The 26,130-nt window shown below is 37.4% G+C and overlaps 1 protein-coding gene and 1 long non-coding RNA gene across 3 annotated transcripts in view; both read right to left on the bottom strand.

Moving 5' to 3' along the window:
• LOC106092721 (sphingosine kinase 2) overlaps nt 1-26,130 on the bottom strand; it is a 196,652-nt gene that overhangs the window by 88,081 nt on the left and 82,441 nt on the right. The gene's annotated exons all lie outside the window — the stretch shown is intronic.
• Nucleotides 18,270-21,648, bottom strand: LOC106092722 (uncharacterized). 2 transcript variants are annotated; one of them, XR_001222212.2, is made up of 3 exons: nt 20,017-21,648; nt 19,550-19,932; nt 18,270-19,482 (listed from the first exon to the last, which is right to left on the bottom strand). It is a non-coding gene; the product is annotated as an uncharacterized LOC106092722 (long non-coding RNA). The 2 variants fall into 2 exon arrangements; XR_009398796.1 differs by having other exon boundaries at nt 19,550-21,648.

The following is a 26,130-nucleotide window of genomic DNA, read 5'->3' on the forward strand; positions in this document are numbered from 1 at the left end:
ATTGGCAGTTGGTGGTTTACCTTTCTTACTGCGCTCGAAGAAAGGTATCCTCATATAATTCTATATTCGTCTCAAATAGGCATACTTCTACCATTGCACAGCTCACTAATTGGGGAGTAGGTGGAAGCATGTAATTTTTGATGAAGCTTGGTTAGCTTCGAAATCGCTATCTCCTTAGCCTGCCCAATGCATTAATAACAACCACAGTTTGCTTAAAACTTTTTAAAAGCAGGACCCCTATTTTTTTCACCTGCGCAAAAAATAAAACGATTTAATATAATTATAGGTTTAAGTGGAAGTCCGCCATCAGACTCACTTAGACGTTTTCGTCCATTGTGATACCACAGGAACAGAAGAAGGAAGATGCCTTCTAGTTTCTACCCTTGAACCATCCAGATCGCTTTAAAAAGCCCAACAACTTGCGAATGTTCACATCTGCTAAATAAGACAGATTCTCAAAGAAATGAGAACCTAGAGTAGAACTACTCTTGACTGCTAATGCGGGACACATACACAGAAGGTTATAGTCTCTTCTTCTTCTGCCAAAGTTGTTGCTGGCAACCTTCAGTCTGTTAGCATGTTTTTCGATTAGACAGTGACCTGTCTAGCCAATGACAGCAAAGCGGTAGACCTCAAGTCTAGATTAGGCCACATAGTTTTGGAATGCTCACAGCCCCCTCATTGTGACCATCTATCAATTTTTGTCCTTCGGGCCCGGTCCTGAAAACTTAGCTTACATGTCGCTAGAGGCATACCCACAGATTCCAGTTTGTCTGGAATGTGTAAGTTAGTTCCTACTCTCGCAAGCTCGTCCGCTTTACAATTCCCTGGGATACCTCTGTGGATATCACCCAGAACGGATGAATTTTGAACTGTTCAGCCATTTCGTTGAGAGATATGCGACAGTCGAGGGCGGTTTTTGTGTTCAGAAATACGTTCTCCAGGGATTTAAGGGCTGTCAGAGAAAACATTTATGCCAATCGTCGTTATGACATAATGTCTTAGCCATTCCATCACTTCCTTAATTGCAAGGATCTCCGCCACATGATCAAAGGAAAGCTCCCTCAGCCTCACGACAGTGGAAGCAGCATTTTGTCTAGCCACAATGTCCAGAGGTATTAGATCTAGCCCAAAAGTTCAGTGCAACAGATGGAGTCGTCCTTTGTGCGGCTATGATGCACATACAAGCCATCCCTTGGATCCGGTTGAGTATTGAACAGTAACTGTACTTCTGAAGCGCCGTCCACCAGACCACAACACCATATAGCATTATGCGCCGTCTTAACCCCCAACTTTTGCCAATGTCTCTCTTGCTGGTGTATAGGGCAAGCGTTGCCTTTCTTGCACTTTCCAAAATGTAGGATTTGAAGTTCAATTTCCTGTGCAGCAAAATACCCAGGAGACAGGTGCCACTGTAGGCAACTTGTATCTCCTGCTGAAAACAATTACTTCTGCCTATCACGGATTTATACCTAGTCCACTTTCGGTAGCCTTCTTCGCTGCTTCCTGAAGTATATCTCTTAGGGTGTTGGGAAACTTTCCCCTAACCGCAATTGCGACGTCATCAACATACGCGACCACTTTTACACCTTTTTCTGGACAATACTATATTGCTAATGGCTATATTCCAATGTAGAGGAGACAGTACACCTCCTCGAGGTGTTCCTCTGCTGACCCATCTTGTTGGATCAACCGATCCCAAACCTGACGTAATGCATCGTTTAGTAAGTAAGTTAGTAATAAAATTTCTTACGGTAGAGTTTATGCCTAGAAACTCTAACTCCTACATGATTGACGTCGGTTTTACATAATTGAAAGCAGCTTCAATGTCAAGAAATGCTATCATTGTTTATTCCTTGGCAGCAAGAGGACACTCTATGTAGCCGACTAGGTCGTGAAGGGCTGATCCAGTGGACTTGCCTTCACTGTATGAATGGTGCTGCCGCGACATTGTGCTGCCGACTCCAGGGATCTTTGGTCTAAGATATAATTCTATCAACCTCTCAAGAGTCTTCAGCATAAAGGATGACAGACTAATAGGACCAAAATCTTTCGTCCCCGTGTTGTAAGGTTTTTCCAGTTTCGGAATGAAAATGACCCAGTCTATGAATCACAACTTGTAATTCAACCGTTAATACATCATCAGGGCCTGGCGACTTAAGAGAGTCGAAACTTCTTATCGCCCAAAGGATTTTGGTCTCAGACATAATTTATCTAAGAACCTCCGAAGAATGCATACCGGTGACAATCTCTTCTGGCGCCACGTTGGCTGTTGGAGAGTTTGGAGAATGTTGGAGAATGTGTATCAATGAGTAGTTCTAGTGTATCCTCACTAGACCATACATTCGCTGATTTCTGAATACTACCCACCGTAATATGTCTCGAGAACAAAATCTTTCTTAGCCTAGAAGCCTCAAATGTTTCCTCCACGGAGCTACAGAATTCCACCCAGGATTTGTCTGAGCCTTTCTCAGCTCGCCCTTATATTTTCTTAGCTCAGCCTTATAGATGTCCCAATCGTGTGTGTCTCCTAGGCTTGTCACTAGGACATGCTGACACAAGCGTGTCAATCACGGCCTTCGTTATCCTCTTGACCATTATTTCTATATCCTCCGCAGTTGCCACTTTCTTTTCTGGTCTAGAAGGGATAAACGTGCAGAATTTGGGCCGAAATTTATCCCAATCCGCCTTTCTTCTGTTTAGCCAAGGGCACACTTCTGCTGTATTTTCTCCAAAGCTGAAACTAACATGATTATGATCAGAGAAGCTGTGGTCTCCCAACACTTCCCAGTCGCTTATTCTTGCGCTTAATCTTCCGATACAGAGGTAATATATAGTACCTCCTGTCTGTTCCTGGTAATAAAGGTCGGTTTATCACCTTTTTGACAAATCGCCAGACTGCAACTTTTAATATATTCGAAATAAAATATTGCATTTTTAATAAAACTTAGAATGAACTTTAATCAAATATACTTTTTTTACACTTTTTTTCTAAAGCAAGCTAAAAGTAACAGCTGATAACTGACAGAAGAAAGAATGCAATTACAGAGTCACAAGCTGTGAAAAAAATTGTCAACGCCGACTATGTGAAAAATCTGCAATTACTTTTTGGGCAACCCAATAGCACGCTTTTAATGAGTTTCAATTCTCAACAATTAATACTTTATTCTTAAAAGATACCTAAAGATGGTTCTTTAAAATAGATGTTATACACAAGGAAGCTGAGTGCAAAAAGGTAACAGAATGTATAGAGAATTAGTTACTTATACAAATGCACCACAAGTATAACGGGTTTAAGAATATGGATTAACAAAAGGAACATAAGATTAAAAATGTAATTCATAACATCGAAAAGATAGTTGCCATTTAAGTAATGGACACTATATTCTCCAAGGCTAAAATTGGACATGGTCCGAAAGATAAGTTGGAGGTCTTCTCATTCGACTTGATCTTCTAAGAGTCTCTGGTGTTCCTGATGCAGGTTGCTGTGCGGCTGTCTCTGGTGTATGAGGTGGAATGATGACAGGATTTGTTGAACGACACTCAATTCGGATTTCGCTATAAACCGGTTTAGGCTTTGGTGGTAATTTAGTAAACGTAACTTGTTTTTGAGGCTAAGCGACATTTGATTTATAAAGTTGGTTTTTATGAAGACTCGTAGCCATTATCGAGCTTTTTTTAGTAGTGCAGATTTCCACGTTTCTTTTTAACGATTCCAAACTTCCAAGTCGGTTTGTTATTGACGTACCATCGTACTTGCACTCCCTCCCAGGCTTATTTTGCGCATTTTTATTGATGAAAGTATGGTCTTAGGTTTTTCCCAAGGACGAAATGCATCAAGATTTATTCGCAACTCTTTGCATTTAATTAATTTTTTAGTGTAAAGGAAAGAAAGACGGAGGAATGATGAAAGTATATAACAAGACTCAAGAGAAATGGCAGATAAATTATCTGTTGATGGGACTGAGTGTGGGAATTTTGAATGAACAAGGATTGATTGACTGGGACAAAGGAGAATTGAACATGGAGAGGTCAGAAAAAATAATGAAAAAATGGATGAATAAGCATAATAATTTCAGAAAGAGAATTGCATGTAAAAGTTTGATTGAGATCGAGGATAGTACAAATGGGTAGATGGATGGAGAAGAACGACAGTGCGAATTGAACAGAGGCCGCAAATTGGAAACCAGAAAAACCGTACAATTGCCGAATCTTTGCAACCGAACGAAATGTTCATTTCCGTCCGTAAAAATTATACATATTTCGGATCGTCGTAAAATTCTGTCTGTCCGTCTGTTGTAATCACTTTACAGCATTCAAAAATTGAGATATTGAGCTGCAATTTGGCACAGATACGTCTTCTTGCTGCACCCAGTTGAAGTTCTTGAACGGCCCAAACCAGACCACATTTGGATATAGGTATCGGTATAAAAGCTTTATGTATTACCCGATTTCGCTGAAATTTTAAATTCACGTTTGAGTCCAGAATTATATATATATATATATATATATATATATATATATATATATATATATATATATATATATATATACATATATATATATATATATATATGTATATATATATACATATATATATACATATATATATATATATATATATATATATATATATATATATATATATATATATATATATATATATATATATATATATATATATATATATATATATTACTTTATATGGAACATAAGTTTCCTTCGAATATTTTTTTTCGACAATTAAATACGAAATACCATGTTACGAAAATAGTATATCGCTTGACAGTTTAATAATATAAGTGCCTTTATGTGAATCCCATATGATATATAAATATAAATATATATATATCATATGGGATTCACATAAAGGCACTCCATCCATCTACCCATCTCAATCAAACTTTTACATGCAATTCTCTTTCTGAAATTATTATGCTTATTCATCCATTTTTTCATTATTTTTTCTGACCTCTCCATGTACAATTCTTCTTTGTCCCAGTCAATCAATCCTTGTTTATTCAAAATTCCCACACTCAGTCCCATCAACAGATAATTTATCTGCCATTTCTCTTGAGTCTTGTTATATACTTTCATCATTCCTCCATCTTTCTTTCCTTTACACTAAAAAATTAATTAAATGCAAAGAGTTGCGAATAAATCTTGATGCAATTCGTCCTTGGGAAAAACCTAAGACCATACTTTCATCAATAAAAATGCGCAAAATAAGCCTGGGAGGGAGTGCAAGTACGATGGTACGTCAATAACAAACCGACTTGGAAGTTTGGAATCGTTAAAAAGAAACGTGGAAATCTGCACTACTAAAAAAAGCTCGATAATGGCTACGAGTCTTCATAAAAACCAACTTTATAAATCAAATGTCGCTAAGCCTCAAAAACAAGTTACGTTTACTAAATTTACTAAATTACCACCAAAGCCTAAACCGGTTTATAGCGAAATCCGAATTGAGTGTCGTTCAACAAATCCTGTCATCATTCCACCTCATACACCAGAGACAGCCGCACAGCAACCTGCATCAGGAACACCAGAGACTCTTAGAAGATCAAGTCGAATGAGAAGACCTCCAACTTATCTTTCGGACCATGTCCAATTTTAGCCTTGGAGAATGTAGTGTCCATTACTTAAATGGCAACTATCTTTTCTATGTTATGAATTACATTTTTAATCTTATGTTCCTTTTGTTAATCCATATTCTTAAACCCGTTATACTTGTGGTGCATTTGTATAAGTAACTAATTCTCTATACATTCTGTTACCTTTTTGCACTCAGCTTCCTTGTGTATAACATCTATTTTAAAGAACCATCTTTAGGTATCTTTTAAGAATAAAGTATTAATTGTTGAGAATTGAAACTCATTAAAAGCGTGCTATTGGGTTGCCCAAAAAGTAATTGCGGATTTTTCATATAGTCGGCGTTGACAATTTTTTTCACAACTTGTGACTCTGTAATTGCATTCTTTCTTCTGTCAGTTATCAGCTGTTACTTTTAGCTTGCTTTAGAAAAAAAGTGTAAAAAAAGTATATTTGATTAAAGTTCATTCTAAGTTTTATTAAAAATGCAATATTTTATTTTGAATATATTAAAAGTTGCAGTCTGGCGATTTGTCAAAAAGGTGATAAACCGACCTTTATTACCAGGAACAGACAGGAGGTACTATATATTACCTCTGTATCGGAAGATTAAGCGCAAGAATAAGCGACTGGGAAGTGTTGGGAGACCACAGCTTCTCTGATCATAATCATGTTAGTTTCAGCTTTGGAGAAAATACAGCAGAAGTGTGCCCTTGGCTAAACAGAAGAAAGGCGGATTGGGATAAATTTTGGCCCAAATTCTGCACGTTTATCCCTTCTAGACCAGAAAAGAAAGTGGCAACTGCGGAGGATATAGAAATAATGGTCAAGAGGATAACGAAGGCCGTGATTGACACGCTTGTGTCAGCATGTCCTAGTGACAAGCCTAGGAGACACACACGATAGGGACATCTATAAGGCTGAGCTAAGAAAATATAAGGGCGAGCTGAGAAAGGCTCAGACAAATCCTGGGTGGAATTCTGTAGCTCCGTGGAGGAAACATTTGAAGCTTCTAGGCTAAGAAAGATTTTGTTCTCGAGACATATTACGGTGGGTAGTATTCAGAAATCAGCGAATGTATGGTCTAGTGAGGATACACTAGAACTACTCATTGATACACATTTTCCGGGAAACTCTCCAACAGCCAACGTGGCGCCAGAAGAGATTGTCACCGGTATGCATTCTTCGGAGGTTCTTAGATAAATTATGTCTGAGACCAAAATCCTTTGGGCGATAAGAAGTTTCGACTCTCTTAAGTCGCCAGGCCCTGATGATGTATTAACGGTTGAATTACAAGTTGTGATTCATAGACTGGGTCATTTTCATTCCGAAACTGGAAAAACCTTACAACACGGGGACGAAAGATTTTGGTCCTATTAGTCTGTCATCCTTTATGCTGAAGACTCTTGAGAGGTTGATAGAATTATATCTTAGACCAAAGATCCCTGGAGTCGGCAGCACAATGTCGCGGCAGCACAATGTCGCGGCAGCACCATTCATACAGTGAAGGCAAGTCCACTGGATCAGCCCTTCACGACCTAGTCGGCTACATAGAGTGTCCTCTTGCTGCCAAGGAATAAACAATGATAGCATTTCTTGACATTGAAGCTGCTTTCAATTATGTAAAACCGACGTCAATCATGTAGGAGTTAGAGTTTCTAGGCATAAACTCTACCGTAAGAAATTTTATTACTAACTTACTTACTAAACGATGCATTACGTCAGGTTTGGAATCGGTTGATCTAACAAGATGGGTCAGCAGAGGAACACCTCGAGGAGGTGTACTGTCTCCTCTACATTGGAATATAGCCATTAGCAATATAGTATTGTCCAGAAAAAGGTGTAAAAGTGGTCGCGTATGTTGATGACGTCGCAATTGCGGCGTCATATATATATATATATATATATATATATATGCGCTATCTAATCCTGACACAGTAAGAAAATCCAATTATGCGACATTATAGACCTGACGATCAAAATGATTGATACGGGTCTATAATGTTTGATACGGGTCTATATATATATATATATATATATATATATATATATATATATATATATATATATATATATATATATATATATATATATATATATATATATATATATATATATATATATATATATATATATATATATATATATATATATATATATATATATATATATATATATATATTACTTTATATGGAACATAAGTTTCCTTAGAATATTTTTTTTCGACAATTAAAGATCTTTTTGTGAAATACCATGTTACGAAAATAGTATATCGCTTGACTAACAGTCTAACAATATAAGTGCCTTTATGTGAATCCCATATGAACTTTATTGGTCTACGAATTTAAGTTTATTTATTTTATTTATTTATTTGATGAATACCTACACAACAAGATAAAAAATCTTATAATTATAGTGCAGGCTTATAAGAGCAGTCATATATCCTTTGAAAAAAATAATAATAAAAATAATATAAAAATTTTAAGGAAATATAAAAGAAATGTAAAAAAATTTTTGAATATTAATGATGGAAATACAAATTATTGAGAAAAATAATAAATTAAAATAGTTTTCACTTTAAGGAAGAAGTTAACAATGTTTAAAAGGAGAGAAAAACAATTTTTGAATAATTAGTTACTAAGAAGAATAAAAAGTCTTTTCTTAAAGTCTGACGCGTTGCTGATGTTTTGGATTTCGTGGGGAATGGTATTCCAAAGACGTATGGTACTCGTATAAAATTGCCATTTAGATACTAGACTCCTTCTTCGAAAAGGTACAAGTTTTCTACCCCTTCTAGATCGGGCGAATACTAATTTGTCGTAGAGGAAATTGGGTGTTTGTGTCACAATGATCTTATGCAGGAATTGTAGAGATCTGATTCTGAGTAAATTGTCAAAACTACAGCCATAAAGGGAATTCGCCATGGTGGAAATATGTTGATTTCTTCTTACACCATAGACATACCGAATAATGCTGTTAAAAACTACATTCAATTTCCGTTGGCTTAGTGAATCGCAGTTCGCAAACAGTTCACAGCCATAGATCAAACCAGGAATTAGAAACATCTTCGCTAATAGAGTCCGAACCTCAATAGGTGTATAAGAGTGTGTGATCCACAGTGTACGCAGCTTTGCATATGTCTGCCCTGCTATAGCATTCACATGATTAGACCAAGTCAATGAGCTATTAAAAATTACACCTAAATTCTTCGCACTAGACACAATATCAATCTTCTGACGATTTATAGTGACATCCAAGTCTCGTAGAGTAAATCTTTTACTCTTGTGAAAAACAATAATTTTCGATTTATGAGGATTCAAAAATAAACCATTTGCTGTGGCCCAGTTATAAACACGTGAAAGGTCCTGGTTGAGTTTTGTAACGCATTCACCAATATCATCAACAGAACCGCTAAGAAACAACTGAACGTCATCAGCATACATGATGATCTGACTGTGGACTAGCTGGCTTGGAAGATCGTTTGCGTAAAGTGAAAAAAGAAGCGGACCTATTATAGAGCCTTGGGGAACCCCCTTGGGCACTATTATTGACTCTGATATGGCATCTCCTACGTACACTGACTGCTGCCGATTACTGAGATACGATTGAAAAAGCTTTATAGAAGTATCACTGAACTTGAAGAATCTTCTGAGCTTCATATATAGATTACGATGATCAACCGAGTCGAAAGCCTTTGAATGGTCAAGAAGGACGAGAAAACTAACATTACCATCATCAATTTTACTCCTTATCGATTCCGAAACTTCAACTAATGCACTAACGCAACTATAATGAGCTCGAAACCCGGTTTGTCTATCAGATAACAGCGATTCCCTTTGGAGATATTCAGACATTTGTCTATGTAAAATCTTTTCGAAAACTTTCGAGAGGTAGCATAATATCGAAATCGGACGAAAATCGCCATTGGATTTAGGGATAGGAATTATCTTTGATCGTTTCCAGATACTCGGATATCTACTGGAGATTAGAATTGAGTTAAAGAGATGAGTAAAATAAGGTAGTAGGTAAGGAATCAGTATTTTAATAAATCTTGGGTCAATACCATCAAGATCAATGGCATTAGACTTCACTGACATAAGACTATGTATAACTTCATCGTGCGATACACATCTAAACTCAAAACTGCAGTCAACATGTGTGTTGTCCACTACCCTATTAGTGACTTGATAGAAAGTGGTGTCTATATCCAAGGTCGGAATATTAACAAAAGATCTATTCAATTCGTTGATATCTCCATGGTAGGTAGAAATCGCCTTGGATTTACCAACTCCGATATCATTTATAACCTTCCACTTGCTTCTCGTGTCTAACGCCGAATAATATTTGGATGAAAAATATCGTAACTTTGCATCATTAATAACTTTATTAACCTTATTCCTGGCCGTGCGAAATTCTTCCTGAAGTTCAGGAGTCTTAAAACGTTTCCACCTAGAGTAGGCTAGGTCCCTATTTCTAATGAAATTTCTAATAGTGGAATTAAACCAAGGCTTAGTGTTTGATCTTTTCATTTTCGTTTTAATAGGGACTGTTGTATCATAGATACGAAGAATGTTTTCTTGAAGAAAGCTCAATTTATCATCAACAGATATAAGTCCATATATTTCATGCCAATCGACTTCCTGAATCCTCTCATCTAAAGCAGAATAGTTCAAGTTCCTGAAATCGCGGTACGAAAACTTCTCCACTTTCTCCGACAAGGTGAAATTGTAAGCTAGATAAATCAAATCGTGTTTCGAGAAACAAGGAGCAGATATTTGTTCATTAAGTAAAATATTGGAGGCATTATTTACAAAGAATAAATCTAAAAGGGTATTAACAGTTGAAGAGAAATGAGTAGGGTTTGTAGTATTAGTAGGGTAGAGACCCAGTGTCAACATATTGTCCGTTAAAAGCGAGTCTACAAGAATATTGGAATTAAAGTCTCCAGTTATGACAACGTCACTATATCCCAATGTCACGGACTCTAAGACGTTATGTATTTGATCCAAATCTATCGTATTGTTTGGCCGGTAAAAACAACCAATCAAAATTTTCCTCGAGTTACTTGAAAGTTCAACGAAAATATACTCCGTCTGATCCTCAGGATTAGATCTCAACCGCAGTTTAGCTTTCAGAGCGTTCCTTGCATAGATGGCAACACCACCTCCACGACGTTCTCGATCCGATCTGAAAACCGTGTATCCTTTCAAGTTTATCAAGCTATCGGGTATAGCACTGTGTAGCCAAGTCTCCGAAAGACATATAATATCAATTTCCCCATTCTCAAATATATATTTAAACTCATCCACTTTGTTTACTATACTTTGGGAATTTATGTGACAAAATTTCAAACCATCTCTTTGTTTTGCTAGTATGCGCAGTAAATTTCGAGTTACGTCTTTGGAATATCTATCAAAATTAATCATGTGTGTCACAGAGAGGCAAACAAAAGTAAAGAGTAACATCAGCATCGCGTTTGAAAGAGAATGTCCCTGTTTGTATTAGCCAAAAAATATAAATATGATAAATAAAATTATAAGAAAAACAAATTAAAAAACTCTTTGGAATATTAAGTTGTAAATTCGATAATACATACAAAATCAGGAAGATTATAAACAAGCGTACTATAAGTCTAGCTATGAATTTCTGCATGAGGTATTTCTTCCAAAGCACGTAAGTTATCAATAATTTTCGGATGAAAAATGCATATCGGCTCGTTGCTATCAAAGCGTTTAATATAAGCAAGTCCTCGAAATGTGTATGCAGACTTGACAAGGCCTTTCTTTTTCAGATGAATCGCATCTTGCAGGAACTTGTAATTCATATTGGACAGATTTTCATTTATATAATATTGTGATGTAGATCTGAAACCAATAGAATTCAGTAGTAATATATTATTGTGTATCTTTTTATAGCCAGAAACAGATTTTAGGAAAAAGTTTTTGTCGTATGGTGACATGAACTTTATTAATATTACGCCATCCGGTGAATTGAGGTTTTTTGTATTATTTCTATTTTGAAGGCGATGGATTGTTTTTATGCGAGGTACAGCTATATTTATAGATTCGCATATGTTGGCAAATACGTCGAATAAGTTTTCTTCAGTTTGAAAAGGAATTCCGTTTACTCTTATTTCACATGCAACAGTTGCATTCTCTTGCCTTAAGAGTTGAATTCTTAAATCATCTATTTCGGCTTTAGTGTGCTGAATCTCCCCGGCGACTTTTTCTAGGTTAGATACGCGAGTGTTGACATCATCCAAATTGGTTCTCAACTCCGACAACTTCTGTTCGAATTCGTTTATGATTCGGGTTTCTGTCTCCTTCAGCATGGTTTTAAATTGACATACCAATTTGTCGCTTAACTTAGTAAAGCGCTCATCAAGCATCTGTACCATTCTGAAAGGAGAATCGGATAAGCGAGGAGTTTTTGATAGGTTTCCGATGGAGGAGCGATTAATAAAGCTCTCTCTATCACGTTTCGGTGCCCTTGAATCTTTTACTACTACATCGTTATCAACCATGATATTTGCCTGTGTAACATCAAAATCGTTTGATTCCATCATTATAAAGAAAAAAAAAAAAAGCAGGCAGTAAAATGGTACGAGCTAGGGTTGGGCAAACAGCTGTTCACAGGGTGATTCGTTTTCAAACAAAGTTTTGAATGTAGGGTTTGAAAAAAATTATTGCGTGCTTTTAGGCGTTAACTTAATTAATGTCATTTGTATTATATATGTATCTGCTCTTTTTCTATTGACACTTGTCATTCACTCTCACTGAAAAATGTTCTATTGTTTTGTTTTGATTTGTAATTGTTGTTGTAGTTTCACTTGGATTCTTTTATTTGATAATTTTTCTGTACAAATAAATAGAAATTGTACAGAAACAAACGTTTGCACAGAGTTTCTATGAGTGTTTATAGACACAGGGTGTACTATTTTATATATTTGGGCTATTTATTTCTTGTCACAGTGGTTTTGAACGTAATTTTGAGTGATTTTTATAAGAGCTATGAATAACACGTCTGCTCGATTCCGATTATATTGTTTATAAGTTATAAAGTTTGGATGTAAGGTGTACTCCATTCTTAAAATACTTCATTTCAGCCCGATATTCATATGATGTCTGATTTAGTGGTGTTTTCGGGGGAGAAGTGGTCCCCCAGATACTTGGCCCTGAAAACATATCAACATCGTGCTCTTGTCTCAAATACCATTTATTTAAACCCCATATTTCCATTGGCTGAAGAGGAATTTCCAGGATGGGGCGTCCCCCAAATAAATGGCCCCAAAATAGGTTATCAAATTCGTTTTCTAATCTCAAATACCTTTCATTTGAGCCACATATGGGCATGGTCCAAAAATTTTTTCCTTTTGGAGGTGTTTTGGGGAGGGGGTGATGTCCTAAATACATGGTCCTACATTTGGATATCAAATTCGTATTCTACTCCCAAATACCTTTATTTGAGCCCCATATTGCGATGGTCACCAAAAAATTGTTTTTTGTGGGGTATTTTGGGAAAGGGGTAGACCCCGCAAAAAATTGGTCCCGAAAATGGTTATCAATTCTTGCTCTACGCTCCAATACCTTTCATTTAAGCCCCACATTGTCATGGTCGGTAAAAATGTCAGATTTAGGGGTGTTTTGGGGAGTGGGGTGGTCCCCCTAGCACTTGGTCCGACAATTAGATATCCGATACGTTTCCTTATCCTAAATATCTTTCATTAGAGTCCCCTATTGTCGTAATTGGTGTAAATATAAGTTTGGTAGATTTTAGGGTGAAAAAGCCCTCCTAGGTACCCCATCCGAAATTTGGATAAAAAATTTTTATTTTTAGGGTACTATATGAGAGCACACAAAATTTCGCTTAAATCGCACCGAAATTATCGAAAATTATGGTAAGGGGGAGGGTCCGTCCCCCCTTCAGAGATCAGAAAATGTAGTACCCTATTTTCACCACGGCGTCAATATGTACCATCTGTGAAAATTTCAAGAAGAACACAATTGATTTATATATATATATACAGTCACGTCAGGAGTGTTTGGGAGTGGTGGTACGGCCTTTCAGATATTTTTTGGAGCGGTAGCGCGGATCCCCATTTATCAGAATCGTGCTCTGGTCTCAAATACCTTTCATTTGAGTCCCATATTGTCATTATTGGTTAATATTTAATTTGGCTGGTGGCTTTGGAGGTGGGGCGGCCACCTAGATATTCCAACCTAAATATGGGCATAGATTTCTGTGTTTAAGTTATTATAATCAAACTAAATTTCGCTTACATCGCCCCACCCATATCCGACATCTGGCGTTTTTGAAAATAGGGTATGGAGAGGGTCCGCCCATTAAAGTTTGGATGTTAGATCTCCAACATTCTCTTGAATTTGGTGGTGGATTGGAGTAGCCTACTTCTTTGCCCGAAGATGGATATCAGATTCATACTCCACTCCCAAAAACACATTGGAGCTGCATATTGCTATAGTCGGTATATATGTGTGGTTTAGGGCGGGTTTATGGGGTGAGGCGTCCCTGAAACACTTGGCCATGAAACAGATACAGATTTGAGCCCTTTTTTGCCATAATCGAAAAATTATCCAGTTTGAGGGGTATGAAGGGTGGTGTGGCCACCCACGCACTTAGCCCTGAAAAAATATCAGCATCGTGCTCTACTCTCAAATTTGTTTAATTTGAGACCCATTTGCCATTGGTTTAGGGGGAGTTTATGGGGTGACACAACCCTCAAACATTTGACCTCAAATTCGTTTTCTACTATCAAATGCCTATTATTTATCGCCATAGTAGGCAATCATGACCGGTTTGAAGGGAGTTTACAGGCGTACTCTGAAGTAATATCAACATCATGCTAGAGCACGATTTTGTTGGTGCCCCATAATGTCAAGCATTTTGAAGGAGGCTATCAAAATATTCAGGGCTATGGGTCTCGTTCAGATTCACACTTATTAATTTCATATTCATATTTCAAAGCGACCACTTGGGATACCACATTCTTAAAGATCAACAGGTCCTCCTGTGTCCATCCCAATTTGAGGGTAAAAAGTGTACTCTACTACCAAAGACCTTTTATTTCTCCATGACAGTTTGGCGTTGCATTTATTGGGAGGAGAGGGTCGCTCCCCCCGACGCTAAGAACCAAACGACAATTTATTTGGGTCTATTGTGATCTACTGTCCTGCGGAACGGTAGGACGTGGCCCAGTTACTTGAATCCTTATACCAACATTAGATTCAAAATATATTATCATTTCCGAAGTAAATCGGAAATAATTCACGTACCTAATATTGATAATATTGAATTTTTAGCTTTGAAAATACGTATAAAGAATTCCTTTTATTTGTTAAATGCTCTTACATCCCACGAAATTCTTCTTCTTCTATTTATGATAGTCATTTATCTACTATGATATCTGTTTTTAAGTTATCTAAACCCTCTGATTTCTTACTTTTATTTGGCGACTTCAATTTATCATCAATTTCGTGGAATCAACAGATTGGCAGCAATGTTCTCATACCTGTTTTTGCTAATGTTGTTAGTAGTGATAAAATTGAACCTTTGCTTGATTATGGTATGTTTCAAGTGAATCGTCTCAGAGAATCGTACTCAGAACAAATTATTAGATCTCATTTTCTTTTGTAATCCTCTAGTGTTAGTTTCACCCAACTATTTATACAAAAATATTTATTCCATCTCTTCATAAATCTAAGAGGCAAGTGATCAAGACAGATAGAGCCTACTTTTTTTCCTAAATCAGATTATATAAAATTGAATAGTATTTATCCAATATCGTTTGGGAGGGTGTATTAAAATCTAATAATCTTACTGAGGTGTTGCGTAATTTTTATGATACACTATTTACATGTTTTTCTAGTTCTGACCCCAAAATTTCAAATCGGACGGATTGACTGGACTTCCTTGAAATACTCCTAAAATTGCCAACCTTAAGAATAGAAAAAACAAGTTATTTAAGAAATATAAAATGTCTGGTTCTTCTACGGAATTTTCCATGTATTCAATTTCTTGGTCGGAATATAATACCGAAATTGATATTGCCTTCCGTAATTATTTATGCTTCATGAAGCAACGAGTAAAATCAGATCCCAAAAAAATTTTATAAATTTGTTAATTCGGTGAAGATGTTGCACTCCTCCTAACACCCTTTAAAATGGTTCACTATTCGCCGAAGGAAATAAAGAAATATTTATTTTTATTTTATTTATGGATTTATTGTCTACACAACAAGATAATAATCTTTTAATTAGAGTGTAGATTTATTGTTATATAATACATCCGACTAAAGTAGGTTTTTAATAAATAAACTAGGTTACAATAAATAAAAAGTGGAACAAAACAGTGTTTAGAAATAAAAAGTGTAAAAAAACGGCCGTATGTAATTGGGAATTTAACAAAAAGCACAAATGAAAAATAATTACAAAAATAAAATAATTTAAAAGCAAAATTTAAAGAAATTAAATATGTAACAAACTTTTTTGCCTTGACATATTCTGATAAACTCTGAATATCCTTACGAGATTCTTCAATCCTCTTTAATTAGTATGCCTCGAATAAATATTGACACCGTTTTTAAGAACTTGAAATCTCTGAAATGCTATGTTAAACCAGGCCCTGATGGAGTACCCGCTAGTGTACATAAATTTTGCGCTGATCACCTTAAGTTTCCTTTAACCGTGATTTTCAATAGATCTATAAAATTAGGTCTTGTACCTGAACTATGGAAGAAATCCTATTTATTCCCATATTTAAATCTGGAGGTAGGTTCGATGTATCAAATTACAGAGGCATTGTAAAGTTAAGTACTATACCAAAACTTCTTGAAAAGATTATGACTGATAACATCTCCCATCAAGTTTCTTCAATTTATTTAGTTGCGCAACACGGGTTTCGTAAAGCTCGATCAACCGTTACAAATGTTTTATAGTTAGTAACTCTTGTCAATGATGGATATAGGCAGATGAAATAGACTGATGCTATATATTCCGACTTTAGTAAGGCGTTCGATGGCCTACTTTTGTTTAAGCTTGGAAAAATCGAATTTTCTCCTGTATTATTAAATTGGGTTAGTTCTTACTTATCTGGACGTGTTCAGAATGTACACTTCGGCGATTTTTTTCTAAGTCAATTATTGTGAAATCCGGTGTACCACAGGGCAGTCATCTGGGTCCAATTCTTAAAATTCTTAAAATTCTTCAATTTTAATGTATGCCGATGACGTCAAAATTTTCCAATCGATCTGTGTTCCTTCTGAGCCGGATTTGTTATAACTCGATCTTGATAACTTTTGTTTGTGGTGTAATGTAAATTTAATGGAACTAAATATCTCGAATAATGATAATGTCTTTCTATAGAACGCAATCTTAACGGTCGTGAAATTGACATAGAAGAAACTTTTCTAGATCTTGGCATCCTCTTAGATCGTAAATTAAATTTTAGACACCATATTTCTATGATGGTGAATAAATCTTTAAACTCTCTTGGATTTATGAAAAGATGGACTTAAGAATTTGATGACCTTTCAGTTACTAAGAACTTATATATTTCTCTTGTCCAAAGTATACTTGAATATGGATCCGTTATTTGGGATCCCGTTTACACTATTCACAGAAATAAAATTGAGTCAGTACAGAAACAATTTCTGCTATTATTACGTGGTTGGAATTATCACTTCCTTTCCACTCTTAGAAGCCGCAGGAAAGTGTTGAATATCACTCTCAAATGTTTTATACGGGAATTTTAAGTCCGAATTTTTGTTGGGTCGGCTTAATGTTAACGTTCCTCCAAGACCAACGAGGAATTTTCAACTGCCTTATATTCAATATCATCAAAGCGATTTTGTAAATAATGATCCTTTTCATGGTATTTGTTTAGATTTTAATAAATATATATACAAAAATATATATATATGTATATATATATATATATATATATATATATATATATATATATATATATATATATATATATATATATATATATATATATATACAGGGTGGCTGATGAATATTGCTACAATGATGAATATTGCTACATTTTTTTTTCGGTGTATGGAATACATTTTTCTTTTATTCATGTTAAATTAAATTATTAAATTAATTATTAAATTATTATTAATTAAATTAATTAATTAATTAATTAAATTAATTATTAAATTATTATTATTAAATAGAAAAAAAGTTATTACATTTTTTTTTGGTAGCGGCTTTCATCAGCCACCCTGTATATATATATATATAAAATATATATAAAAAGGACCTTTCTTTTAATTGACATATTATCCCGATCGAACTACACGTCCTATTGAAGGGTATTTAGTGGGTGGGCCGGTCCCATACTCTGTCCTAATTGCGCTTACCAAATTCGTAGTCAACTACCAAAGACCTTTCATTCGATAACCCATGTTGTAACGTTCGACAGTTATGCCCGTTTTGTTTTGAGGGTTTTTTCGCTTAAATCGGTACAAGTAGCTCCCAGATCTGGCGTTTTTGAAAATTGGGGTATGGGGGAGGTTCCGCCCCCTCTTCGGATGTCAAAAAATGTGGTACCCTATTTTCACCAGAGGCCCAAATTCTACCATCTATGAAAATTCCATGTAAATCGGTTCAGCCGTTTTTGAGTCTATACGGAAACAAACAAACAAAGCGCAACAATTTCATTTGTATATAATGGAAGATGTCCTTTATTTAATATTGGAGTATATTAAATATATTATAACTAGCTGGACATGGCCCGCTCCGCTACTCCTTCTTTCACTTTCTTATTTTATCTAAGCCCTTTGCGGTCACTTCAGGAACTAAGTCCTGTTTGGGAGTGGTGGTACGGCCTTTCAGATATTTCGCGCCAATGTGGATATTGTATTGGTGCTCTTCTCCAAAATACCTTTTATTGGAGCCTTATATTGCTATGGTCGGTAAATATGTCCGGTATGGGGTTTTTTTTTTGGGGGGGGGGGGGTGAGGCGGATCCCCATATATCAGATTCGTGCTCTGGTCTCAAATACCTTTCATTTGAGTCCCATATTGTCATTATTGGTTAATATTTCATTTGGCTGGTGGCTTTGGAGGTGGGGCGGCCCCCCAGATATCCCATCCTAAATACGGATATAAATTTCTGTGTTTAAGTTATTAAATTAAATGCAATGAAAAATCAACGTTATATGAGAAAGTGCAGGATATTGTTTTTCGCCATAGAGCAACACCGTTAGCCGATGGTAATAGTCCTTCGAAATTGTATCAAGGGCGCGAGTTGCGAATAAAACTTGATGCAATTCGTCCTTTGGAAAAATCTAAAACCATCTTATCCTGAGATCCAGAGTGCAAGTACGATGGTACGACAAAAACAAACCGACTCGAAAGTTTGGAATCGTTAAAAAGAAATTTGGAAAACTGCACTACCATATAAGGCTCGATAATGGCTACGAGTTTAAACGCCATATAAACCAACTTTATAAATCAAATGTCGATAAGCCTCAAAAGCAAGTTACGTTTGCTGAATTACCACCAAAGCCTAAACCGGTTTATAGCGAAATTCGAATTGAGAGTCGTTCAACAATTCATGTTATCATTCCACCTCATACCCCAGAGCCAGCTGCACAGCAACCAGCATCAGGAACACCAGAGATTCTTAGAAGATTTTTCGGCTAAGCTGTTGGTAGTTGGATGGACTGGTGCAATAAATTTTTGAGTAATGCCATTTGGTATTCGGAAATTACGAAAAACGTTGCTTTGAAATATCGATGCATTATCGGAAACTAGAATTTTTGGAAGTCTATGTGCGGAAAAATATTTTGTGGAAGGTCTATTGTTCTTTCAGTTGTTGCCGCTTTTTTAATGACTTTCACTTCGGGCCATTTTGATTTTGCGTCTACGAATACGAAGAAGAAGTGAATTTGAAATGGCGTTATCAATGTGTACTCTTTCGAAATTCTCACCTGGTTCTTCCCATTGGTGCGTAAGAACTTTCGCTGGATTCTTCATAATATTGGCACAATCGGAGCAAGCTTTCACCATTTCTTTAATGTCACAATGCAAAGTGCGTATGATGCAGTTCTTTAATTATGCTGGAACGTAAAGTTGTTAGAATGAGAACACGATTGCCTCGAAAAATGATTCCTTCTTGAAGTGAAAAGATGGGGTTTTTTCGTTCAAAATGTATTTTCTTAGCTTTACAAGGTCTTGATCTTAATCTGTTTCGTGTTTTATGGTTAACGCAGTAATCGATGTTGATGATATTTGGTGGATGATTTGATCTTAAATCATTTTTACCTCTTCGTCCAAGAAGTGATACAAATTGTTGCTACTGGTTATTGGTGCTCTAGATAAACAATCGGCATTTGTATTGTGTTCGCCTTTGCGATGTTCAACCTTGTAATTAAAATTTTGTAAAAAAGATGCATACCTGAAAAGTCTTGCAGAAGTCACAGCTGGAGTTTTTGCGTTTTGGTGGAAAATTCTGGAAAGTGGTCGATTGTCGGTAATGAACGTAAACTCTCTTGCATTCAGGTATGTGTATAATTCATCAACTGCAAACACTATCGCTAAGGCCTCGCGGTCTAGTTGACTTTAATTTAGCTCGGCCTTGGTTAAGGCTCTAGAAATGAATGCTACAGTGCGTTCTACTCCGTTTATATGTAACAGCACAGCTGCTATACCTGTTGGACTGGCGTCACCAGTCAATTGTACCGGCAATGACGCATTGTTAATACCCTATCAGCAATAATCTCCTGTTTTAGTTTTTCAAATACACTTTCACATTCTGACGTTCACCTTCCTCTAGGAGTTGGGGCAACGGGTGTGTTATTGTTGAAACGTCTGGTACAAATTTTGAACAGTATGTAATCATTGAAGCTAACTACGTAGCCTAAATATTTTAATTGAGTTTTAAAAAACTCACATTGGCTTTTGTTTATGTGTAATTAATTAAGTTGCAATCTATCCAGAGGTTTGATGAGACGATCTTCACACTCTTTAATCGTTGAATTCACTAGGAGCTGTTTTTAATCCAAAAGATAGTCGATGCATACTATTGTATATACCTCTGTGAGTTGATATCGTTTGAATATTTTTACTGTCGTCGCCGATTCGAACATGAAGGTACGCCTTATATAGATCTAACTTGCAAAAAAACTGGAGTTTTTTAGTGTGTTGAAAATTTCGTCGATGCGTTTGATTGGGTAATGTGCCGTCCCTAGTTGAGGGTTGACACCCACTTTAAAGTCGACACAAAGACGCACATTCCCATCTGACTTAGGAATTACTACCAGTGGTGATCCCCACAGACTAGTGTTTACCATTGTTATAATGCCATCACGCTCCTAACAATCTAGCACTTGCCGTTCACGAACAAATACTGGTTTGGCATCTTTTTGAAGTTTGAGGCAACGCATAGCATCGAGAATAAATCCAACTTTTGGCTTGAAGATTTCAGCATATTTTTCGACGATTTTTTCAATAGAATTTACCATGTATTTTCCTTTATTGTAGTCCTTTGAACATTCCTTGTCGATATCTCATAGATTTATTTGTAAATGTCTAATCCATACACGTCCCAAAAGAGGAGAATATTTTTCTAATTCGACGTACATTTCTTCTTTTGATGTTTTATTTTGTATTTGACGCTTATGTCGACGACAGCAAGGGTTACAAACGCTATGTTGGTTCTCCGCATAGGCTTCTTTTTTTAATTTGAAATAATCACTTCGTGGTATTAGCGTATAGCTGGCTATACGGAATCCGGAATCCACTTCGAAATTTTGATCTTTGCCTTCAATTTCCACGTTGATAAAAATTTGTGTGTATCTACAGATGATATTGATTTATCCTTTTGATAAGTATCGATTACTTGATTGATGCCGTAAAAATTGAAAATGCAGCTATATGCGTTCCTTATATGTTTTAAAACTTTCCGTTTTAGGGTCGAAGGTGTCGAAATTTGTGATAATATTTACGCTAGTCGACGTTGATGTTGAAGGCCGCTGTAGATCTTTCATGGCATTTGCCATGTAAATTGTGTTTGATCCATTTTAGTTTGACTTCTTTCCTCGTTGAAATTACTTAACCTTTTTGATTAGCAAAAAACAACGGAGAAACAACGAAATTGATTTCATTCTCGTCGCCAATTCATTGTTGTGTCTCGAAATAAAATAGCACGCTTTTAATGAGATTCATTTCTCAACAATTAATAATTTATTCTTCAAAGATAACTAAAGTTCTTTACAATAGATGATGTACACAAGGAAGTTGAGTGCAAAAAGGTAACAGAATGTATAGAGAATTAGTTACTTATACAAATACACCACAAGTATAAGGGGTTAAGAATATGGATTAACAAAAGGAACATAATATTAAAAATGCAATTCATAACATCGAAAAGATAGTTGCCATATTCATGTAATGAACACTACACCCATATCTGGTGCATTAGCATCACTTCCTTCCAATGAGGCTCATTCCTCCACACACCCATGGTTCCTTCCTCAGGAAGTTGGACACTTGCGGTGTGGACGATTTCTCCATTGATCCATTGATGCTTCACTAGCTGCTACTGTCGAAGTACTTCTCGAGTTCCGTCCTTCCTCGCTGGCGCACACCTTGAGACCAGTCCAAACGGATGACCCATCCTCACAGGGTGTAAGCCATCCCGTTTCGATGTCTTCCCCCTCTGTCACGATCGTGGTCGATAGTTCCTCAGGCAAGTGTATAGCAACAACTGCTGAGTCGTCTCCTGATTCCCCAACCCCACCGCTTCTATAAACCTTCAGTTTCAACTTGTTGAATCCGTAAGCCATCCCGTTTCGATGTCTTCCCCCTCTGTCACGATCGTGGTCGATAGTTCCTCAGGCAAGTGTATAGCAACAACTGCTGAGTCGTCTCCTGATTCCCCAACCCCACCGCTTCTATAAACCTTCAGTTTCAACTTGTTGAATCCGTAGGACACAACCCCTTCAGACTTGTTGAGGTCTACGAGACAGCCGGAGTTTAGTACGAATACTGCATGTCTCCCGTCACCATCAGCCTCATCCAATCTACCAATCTTCCAGTCGGTGGTTGAAAGATTGGAATTACATTACCTTAGTCTTTGATGTATGGATCCAGGATCTGAGAGAATCCTCGGTATCCAAGCATGCGTCATTGTTCGAGAAGGAATATGTTTCATCTTTACTTAATCTAGTGCTTCACCTGACCAGATCTCACCAATCTTTTTTAGCGCACAACGATACATTTCAATTGAGCGTTGATCCCCAAAGGCAACTAGCTTTATCGGCACCGATACCAGCTTGCATCGACACAAACTGAAAGAGACCCAAAAAATTCCGCAAGAACATCGGAGTATACTGATGACAGTCCATTGACTATCCCACTCCAATTATTCCTAGATATGCAGCTCTGTTCTTCTCCTTGTCGACAACTGCCATTACCAAACTGTCCCTAGCGACATTAGCAAATGTTCTTGGACCCATCTTACTATTGTTCGCCCTAGTTCTTTTAAGCGCGAAATGCCCTTCATGCGACCGCAGCCTTTTGGCCGCCTTTGGGGTAGGTGGTGAGAATCTTAGGATCATTCCCACCGAGCCTCTCAATAAACCTGAGAGCGAGAGTGCATTCCGAGCCTACTCCCGGGCTCTAGATCTGCCGCTCCATTGGAAACAGACGCAGATCATCAAACGCCTAATGGATACCACTATCGTAGTGATCCTTGGGTAACTTAAAATTTTCTTCCAAAAATAATGACCTATTACCGAGTTACAAAAAAATTCTTGCGGAGCGAAATAACAAAACGTTCGCTCCACTCAAAGGTTCAAGCAAGAATCTCTAATTTAATTATAAGAATATAAAATATAATTAATATCATTATCACATTCATAGAAAACAGAGCTTAAAAGAATGGGCGTGACTTTTGACGATCGTTTGGAGTGAATTTTACCATAGTTTTATTAAAATCAATTTTAATGTTTTGTCGTAAAGCACCAATTTCCACCATTGTACCTTCTTTAGCTCTTAGGCCCATAATATTTTAAGATCTGGACTTGGTTGCGACCATCGAATGTATTTGACATAATCTGATAGAGAAAATTGGCAATAAACGTATCAAAAGAAGGAAGTTAAATTTCGTTAAAAAATTTATCAATATGTTTTTTAATCAATTCTTCCATTCATTTGGACTAGGTTTCCCCGTCTGATATAGGTATCGTATCCCCAAAGCACTACTAAAACAACTCTTTTTCCCATTATTTCTATTAGGTTAGGTTGAAAAGAGAATGCAGATATTAATCCGCACCATGCCACTATAGACATACACCTAAGCCAGTAATCGGCTTGTTGTGCGCTCTAAAAACTAAAAAATAACCTCGAAAAAGAAAATCTATGATAGGTATTCCGTGCTATTTACAAAATCCTTAATTGTTTTCCGTACCATTCCCCTAATTTGGTTCATGTCTGGTATAGTGGACACCAGCTAAGTAGTGGTGTCCACTATGTAATTGCCTCGCTTTCTGTTAGCCTCGAAAGCCAGGCAATTACGTAGGAAATGCTTGCACTACACATGCCGCACTGATTTTGCATAAGTGAGCTCGTAGTCCTATGTGCCCCGGTTTGACACCAATAGCTATACTTACCTCCTTCTTACTTCCTTTCAGTAATAGCCTCGTCCTCCCACGAACCGGATCACCCCATAGGATTTTCGCCGTCCTACCGACTTTCGCTGTTCCCCAGTGTTACATGTGAATTTGTCGCCCACGCCCTTAAATCGGACTGTGTCGACCCGAAGGGCTTTGGGTTAACCAAGTTTATCGACGGCAGTCCTCTGGCCTTCACTGCCAAATCGTCTGTCATTTTATTACCTTCACTCCGTTATGGCCCAACACCCAAACGATGCGGATTGTGCCATCCTCAGGGAAGGCGTTAATGTCCTTCTTACACTGCAAGACTGTTCGTTCTTACCGTCCTCGTTGTTATTGCCCTTATGGCAATTTTACTGTCGGTAAAGATGTACACACTAGACGTCCTCGCGTTAGCACCACACCACTTCACACATTCCGTGATCGCCCGGATCTCCACCTGAAGGACCGTATTATGGTCAGGCAGTCCAAAACAGATCTCAGTCCTTGGGTTCTCAATGTAGATCCCCAGGCTCACTCTGTCCTCTAGCTTTGATCCATAAGTGTAACTTGATCTTCTAGACTGCAGTACTAGGTTTCCGTCAGTCCAAGACTATACCGTTGGCAGCAATGCCTCGCACTCGACCTCAAATGTCGTCTCAGGTATCCGATCGAAAAGTTCTTCCCTTCCTTCCAGATTTCCTATCGTCGCCTCGATTATACCGCTATGGTGTGAGCTGCTCCCATCCTCCCATCGCCTTAAATCTTATAGCTGCAGTGGCTGCTTCACATTTAATCTGTATTTCAATGGGTTGGATATCTAGAAGTCTCTAGTGCCCTAGTGGGCGAGGTCCTCATCGCTCCGCCTATGCCAAGACAACATGTTTTCCTGTTGTATGGTCCTTACATTGCAATTTTTCTCCACAGCAGTCCACCAAACTACTCAGGCGTAAGTAAGTATTGGTCTAATCACGCTATCCTCGGATTCAGGCCTCATTTCGAGTCTACGGCCCTCCTGCATAGTGCCGAACATCTATGAGCCTTCTCAGTACGCTCCTGAATGTACATTTCCAATTAAGTTTCCTGTCTAAGATCACACCTAATTTGACCTTGTAGATATCAAAATCGTTCGTGAACAGGCAGATTTCAGACTTCTCTGGGTTGACATTGAGACCCCTAGGTCTAGCCCAGTCGTGTGCCATCTGCTAGACCCTTTCGGCCCTTCTGCATAGCTGATTCGGAACCTTAACCCAAGAGGTATTATGAAATCGTCTGCATAGCAGATGGGTTAAAATACCTCCTCAGTCAGCATCCGTAATAGGTTATTTATGGTGGTCACCCAAGGAAATGGCGATAAAAGGATCTTTATCCATCCTAGTCTTCCTAATCTCGAGAGAAGTTATTGATGGTTCCGTCATCGGGTCCCTGTTCGTTAGGCTTTGTTGGGTCTCTCGCCCCTGCACTGCCTGATGTTTCAGTATTAGGATCATTGCTTATCCCAGTCTTCCCAATATTGAGAGAGACGTTGATAATCTCGTCGTCGGCACCCTGTCCGTTAGGCATTATCGAGTTTCCCGCCACTGCACCGCCTGATGGCTCAATTTTGAAGATATGTGCTTATCCTCGTCTTCCCAATCTTGAAAAAGACGACCATGGCCACGAAGTACGCCATGCCTTTAGTCTTAGCCAAACTTGCCACGGAGATTTGTTTAAGACTTCCATCATGCGCTCCGTCGCGATTTCGCCGCTCACATCCTTGATGAAGACCGTCGTCTTTGTGAGCTGTGGGATGTTCATCTTTCTCGCATGGTCGAGCTTTACTGGTGTTTCCATTGCGGGGGTGCTGGCTTGGTCTTCCCAGAGTACTTGAAAGCGGGGAGCCCGTTTTCTTCTTCAGCTATTCAGCAGTATTATGA

Source organism: Stomoxys calcitrans, chromosome 1 (genome assembly GCF_963082655.1).
Source record: "Stomoxys calcitrans chromosome 1, idStoCalc2.1, whole genome shotgun sequence".
Lineage (NCBI taxonomy): Eukaryota > Metazoa > Arthropoda > Insecta > Diptera > Muscidae > Stomoxys > Stomoxys calcitrans.